The sequence below is a fragment of the Sinocyclocheilus anshuiensis genome, unplaced genomic scaffold (genome assembly GCF_001515605.1).
Source record: "Sinocyclocheilus anshuiensis isolate Anshui unplaced genomic scaffold, SAMN03320099.WGS_v1.1 scaffold333, whole genome shotgun sequence".
Taxonomy (NCBI): Eukaryota; Metazoa; Chordata; class Actinopteri; order Cypriniformes; family Cyprinidae; genus Sinocyclocheilus; species Sinocyclocheilus anshuiensis.
Genome location: NW_015539871.1, coordinates 182,073 through 188,893, shown reverse-complemented (window position 1 = coordinate 188,893; position 6,821 = coordinate 182,073).

Here is a 6,821-nt window from a genome sequence, read left to right as displayed (position 1 = left end):
AATTTTTGCTTATTAGTATGGTTGAACTGGATCATCGAAGGTCAGAAGCAAAGACATTGGTTAATAGAATGGGATTAAATACATAAAGGATATTTGTGTTGTTTAACATTTAATTATTGCAGGTTTGCGTCATATTCTGAGTTGCATTATTTTTATTCATTTTGAGAAATACTGAATCTGTGTTTTTTTTTTTTGTGAGTGAGATGAATTAATGCATATTCATATTTATTTTAGAACTACAGTAACATCTTCTGATTTCTCTGAACATGGGGACACCAGAGCTGTCAATCAATAAATTGGGGAAAAAAAGTAACTTGCGTTACTTATTTGAAAAAGTAACTCAGATATTCTCTTGTAAATTAAAAAGTAATGCGTTACTTTACTAGTTACTTGGAAAAAAAGTAATCTGATTACGTAACTCGCGTTACTTGTAATGTGTTACCCCCAACACTGTATATATACAGTATATATACATAGACTGGAGTAATGATGCTGAAAATTCAGCATTACATCACAAGAATAAATTACATTTTAAAATATATTAAAATAGAAAACAGTTATTGAAAGTTGTAATAATATTTCAGAATATTACTGTTTTTACTGTATTTTTCATCAAATATGTTTAGCCTTGGTGAGCATAAGAAACTTTTAAAAATCTCACCAAGCCCAAATATTTGTTGCATTGCCAGCAGTCACCGTCGCTTATGTTGCCTCAAATCACCTGCTATTTTTCTGCCACACTTGACATATGTAATTTTGAAATATTGCACATTTTCCACAGAGTCCCAGAGGTTTTTCCCTTTTTGCTCTGATGTTGCACTAATACTCGCAGAATACACACCCTCACACAAAATCATTCAGGAAACAGCCTGCTTTGTTGTATATTTCCAGAGGTCCTATTTCTTTACTTTATGTTGAACGGCACTCATTTGTTATTCAATAAAAGAAAACACACATACACCATCAAATCCACCGCATGGTACAGCAGAAACGTTAGACAGGCCAGAGGGAGATGCTGCATGAATTATGGATAAGCCTACAGAGTGGTGTCTAACGCAAAGGCTCATGGGTAAAATGATTGAGTTGCATGCCTCCTGTAAAGAGAGCCAGGTGTGGTTTTGGTTGTGTGTGTGTGTGTGTGTGTGTGTGTGTGTGTGTGTGTGTGTATGTGAATATCTCAATATCATCTCATAAAAACCCGTACCTGTTAAAGTAATAAACTTACATAATGTTGGAACCGAGTGAACACACATTCAGTGATCCTGTGTAGAAAATGGCATGTTAAAGGAAGAGTTCACCCAAAAATGAAAATGCCGTGAATGACTATCTTTCTTCTGTGAAACATAAAATATGCTTTGCTGAATTTTCAGAAAAACATGAAAACGTGTTTAAATAAATTATTTATTATTTATTTACATGTATGTGTTGCAATACATGTGTCTGTTCCAAGTCATCTGAAATTCTATAATGACTGTGTACAAAGGAAATTTGCAAAAATATTTAGTGTTAAATCTTCTCTCTTTTAAGAACTCTGTAATCTTAATTATGTGCATATTCATATTTGACTTTGCAAGCAGATTTTAAAAAGAGTGAATCAGGTTTGATGTCAACAACACAAAACAATGTTGGTTGGTTCTTCAAAACAACGTTGACTCAAATATTGGTTTCTTCCTCACACAAACCTTTTGTATGACAAAATATACAAGGTTTAGGGTCAAGTTTGATTTTTTTTTTTTTTTTAGTAAGTAATAATTTTATTCAGGAAGGACACATTTAATTGATCAAAAGTGACAGTGAAGACATTTACAATGTTACAGATGATTTCAAGGACAGGAGGCCTTTCTGTGTGGAGTTTGCATGTTCTCCCTGTGTCTGCGTGGGTTTACGCCTGGTGCTCTGGTTTCCTCCCACAGCCCAAAGACATGCAGGTTAGGTTAACTGAACATCCTAAATTGTCCCTGGATGTGTGTGTAAAGACAAGACTTGTGTATGGATTAACTGGTTCTCGCCATGAATTTAGCCATAGATGCTGGATTGGCGTTAAGAAAGAAATAAACAAACAAACAATACAAATGATTTCTGTTTAAAAAAAAAATGCTTTCCATTTATCAAAAAATATAGGAAAACTTGTATCATGGTTTTCAAAAAAAAAAAGAAACATAAATAAATAATAAAATAAAATAAAAATAAGCAGCTCAACTGTTTCCAAATCAGTCAAAACATGACAATATTTTCAAATATATTCAAATAGAAACCAGTTTTTTTTTACATTATTTAATTATTATAATAATATTTCATAATATTACTTTTTCTGAGTATGAGAGATTTAATTCAAAAACATTAAGAATACTTACTGACCCCAAACTCTTCAATGGTAGTGGATCTGTATTTAAATGTATGTATTCTTATGGACTACTTTTACAAGACATTTATTCATTTATTTATTTAGAGCAGTTTGGACATTTTACTAAATATCTTCTTTTTTAATAAATTATCCTTTTTATTGCTAAATTACTAAATATCTAATATTATTTTTATTTTATTTCTTTCTCTTTTTGTTACTTTTTTTAATTATATTTATTTACACCTTTTGTTTTTCTGAAAAAAAAAAAATTAAGTCATACAGGTTTGGAGGGTGAATTAATAGTGGCAGAATTATCATATTTACTAATCTCTGTCTTTCTGTTTCTTTGTTGTCCTCAGGTATTTTAGATTCAAAAGTAGATTTACTGTGCCTCGGACATGACAGTATTGAGTATTTTTTATGTTGAAACATTATTTTCATTGCTCAGAAGCAGTGCATGTAAATGTGACTTGATTTGAGGGGCGTGATCTTTGCTGTCCTGAAATTAATTGCCTTTGTTTTCAGAGGCTTTTGTGAGGCATTACCTCATCGATCTCTCCTGTTACTCAAAGGCCGATGAGCGGATGAAAACAGAGGGGGTCTTGGGCGTCTGCGGTCACGGCTCACCGTTGCAGCAGATGCTGCTTTTCTCCCCACTTCACAAAGGCTTTTTTCCCTCCTTTTTCTTTAGTATACTTCTGAAGCCCTGAGGGAACGCAGCCGTGACCCTCACTTCAACGAGCCAGGCTTGTATTTCCATCGCTCCTGCGTATGGATTGTTCTAGACTCTCTCTAGTGATTCATTAGAAACAGCCAGGAGTATGCAGAGACAATCGGCGGCTAATGCGTTTCCCAGAGCTCCTGCGCAACAATCCCCTCGTCTTTTCTTCCCTGCGCTTTTTTTCTCCACTCTTAAAGAGCATTTAGAGAGTTGAGCGGAGGTCCCACTGTGAGGCTGCTGAGGATGTTAACAGGCTGTTGGACGTCTCGGGCGTTGTGTGGAGGTGCTGTTTCCCCGTGGGTCTGTGCCAGAGGCACTCCGTTGACAGTGGCTGCTTAAAGGCCGAATAATATGCTGTAGGTGTCTGGAAGTCAGAGGCTAATGCCAGCTGAAGTGTGCCAGGCTGCAGGGTGGCGCTGATGGACTCACTGCTGGACTTTGTCCACAAGTAGTTGATAGCTAAATCTACTGCGAGTCATTTTGTCTTTTGTGTCCAGATTAAAAATGTAAAAATGGGAAAAAAAGGTACTTTTTAGAAGTTGGTTGGTGAGGATTCATGTTTTTGAAAGAAGCCATTTATGCTCATTAGACTGCATTTATTTGATCCAAAAATACAGTAAAAACTGTAATATTGTGAAATATTATTACTATTCTATTTTAATATATTGTAAAATGTTATTTATTCCTGTGATCAAAGCTGAATTTTCAGCATCATTACTCCAGTCTTCAGTCTTGATTTGCTACTCAATACATATTTCTTATTATTATCAATGTTGAAAACAGTTGCTGCTCAATATTTTTTGTGGGAACCGTGATACATTTTTGTTGATGAATAGAAAGTTCAAAAGAACGGCATTCATGAAATAGAAATCTTTTGTTACATAAATATATAATATAATATAATATAATATAATATAATATAATATAATATAAATATCTCTATTGCACTCAAAAAAGGCCTATATTTAAGATGTATATATTCGAAAACCATATAACATTTCCATCTATTTATATTACACATTTTTAACAAACTATTTAACTTATTTTGAGGCATATTTGTCAGTCATACATGAATTAAACAGATCAAGCTTCTGCACTTTATTATGATCTATTTGCATCTATTTGATTTTATTTAAAAAATGCATTTACTCAAAATCCTAAGAATCAGCATAAATCTGTAAATTGTGGAAAGTTTAAATTTATTCAACATGGTTAAAAAATGTCTAACTTGTGAAACAAGAAATATTTCGTTAGAATGTATGAGATTGAACTAAACTGAATTTATTGATAGTATATAAACCTGGTTAATATTTTTTTAAAGGGGTCATATGATGTGATTTCAATTTTTCCTTTCTCTTTGGAGTGTTACAAGCTCTTGGTGCATAAAGAAGATCTGTAAAGTTGCAAAGACTAAAGTCTCAAATACAAAGAGATATTCTTTATAAAAGTTAAGAGTCAACCACGCCTACCTAAAACGGCTCGTTCTAACACGCCCCCACATATCTACCTCACTATGTGGGAAGATTTGCATAACGCCGCCCAAATGTTCACGCAAAGAAAGAAGGCCTAACTTTTATTCTCGCTGTAGTATTGTTGCCGCCGCCACCATGCCGTGGAGACACTGTGTTTCGTTGTGAAAGCGAAACTACTTTGTTTGGCCTTCCAAAAGAGGACACGGCTAGAAATCAGTGGCTAAATTGTATTTATGTTCCAGACCAGTTCAACCCAAATATTCAGATGTGTGCAGCACATAGTATGTGGAAAATAATGTGTTTTTTGAACCTTAAACCGCATAAACACATTTCATTACACCAAATACACAAAATAATGTTCTTTTTAGCAACATCATATGACCCCTTTAAAACACATCTAGTTTATTAGTACTACTACAGAAGTCTTTCTTACCTGTTTCAAATATGTATGACTGACAAATATGCATCACATTAAGTGTATCTGTTGATTTTTTAAAAACTGTACATTCAAAATATATTTTTATACGTAATTCAAAGACATAAATCTCTGTCCCTCTCTGTGTCTCTCTTTCTCTCACTGTCTATATTTATTGATTTTACTGACCCCAGCTTTTGAATGGTTGTACCATTCCCAAAGCCCACATACCCTTACTTGAGATGCTGTTTTGTGCCATTTCATTTCTGTAATCTACTGTATTTCTGAGAGAAGCAGTTTATTCAAGAAGAAAAAATGTAGGGCAGGACTTGATTTTATCTGTCAGGAATTGAATGGATCGTGAGGAGTGGGCGTTATGTACTAGAAAGAAAGCTGGTGTTGAAGAGTTGAAGCACTTGGAAAGTAAGGGGGAAATTGCATTTTGATAAAAGGTCATGGATGCACTTTTTTATTCTTGGAATAATGCAAACCAACCAATCATGCCCAAATAACACCAGGAACAAGCTCAAGGATGATGGCGTTTGACTTTTTCTTATATAAAAGCACAACAACTTCCTTTAAGAGTTTCAAGGAAAGCAACCTAAATGTTGCATTACTTTACTCAAAAACTGAAAAATAGCTGGTATAAATGCAATGAGAATTTCAACTTCAACATGTATATTTCAATTAAATACAACTGATCAAACAGCAACAAAGCAGTATTTCTCTGTTCTAACGCTGCAAAAGTTTCTCAGCTGAACGCGTGACATTGTGGGGAAGGGATGACTTCACTCTTGCGTGTGGAGATGTGGTTTTAATGGCCCAGGGCGGTGAGCGGCTCATGAGATCACTGGATCTCTCCAGGAGCTATGAAGCCACATTACCAGCAGACTCCATTTGTCATAAAAATAAGCCGTTTCCTTTAGCAGTCATGTGTTTTCTCTGGCAGTCCCATTATGGCTTTGGCTGCCTGCCCAGCCTCATTTAAAGCTGCTTGTTGTGTCAGCCGTCCCTTCAGTGTTTGAACCGAGCCTCTGATGCCCGGCCGAGTGACACATGCAGCACTTTTTGAACCCTTAGTGTGTATGTGTATGTGTGCAGTACATTTATGAACATGCACTATATGGACTCCCCTTCTATATTTCACTTTTTCGCTCTATAGATTTATGCTTATATATCTGGCAGATGCTCCAAAGTTGACTTATGGTGCTTTGAAGTGATCGTTTTTATCCCTACTTGAATTCTCTGGGACTTTAACCAATGAAACCAATGCTTGAGCGATTGAGCTGCAGGAATGTTGTTAGAGGTTTCTTGGTGTGTTTATATCGTTCTTCAGGGGTTAAAAAAGTTTCTGATGTAACATTAAAGGCTTTAGATCACTGTGTTAGATCTGCTAACAAAGCAAAAGCAAAGTCCTCCTGGGTTTCTTGAAGCACAGATGGTTTTCTAAGGAACTTTGGGGAATAGTTCATCCAAAAATGCAAATTGGCATTTTTTTCTTTTACTTGTCCTCATGTCATTTCAAACCCATATGCTGTAAGTTGCTTTCTTTAGAGCAACTTCCACTACAGTTCAAAAGTCTGGAGTCAGTAAGATGTAGATGCACAGTAAGATGTTTTTTTTTTTTTGAAAAAGAATGTAATAGTTTTATGTAGTAAGGATTAATTAAATTCATCAAAACACATCATCGTGGGTTCCACAAAAATAGCAGCCCAACTAGTTTCAACATTGATTTAAAAAATAATAAATAAAAATAAAGCTGGAGATTGAAATAATGGCTGCTGAAAATTCAGCACTGCATCACAGAAATAAATTACATTTTAAAATATATTACAATAGAAAATAGTTTTTTTTTAATTGTAATAATAT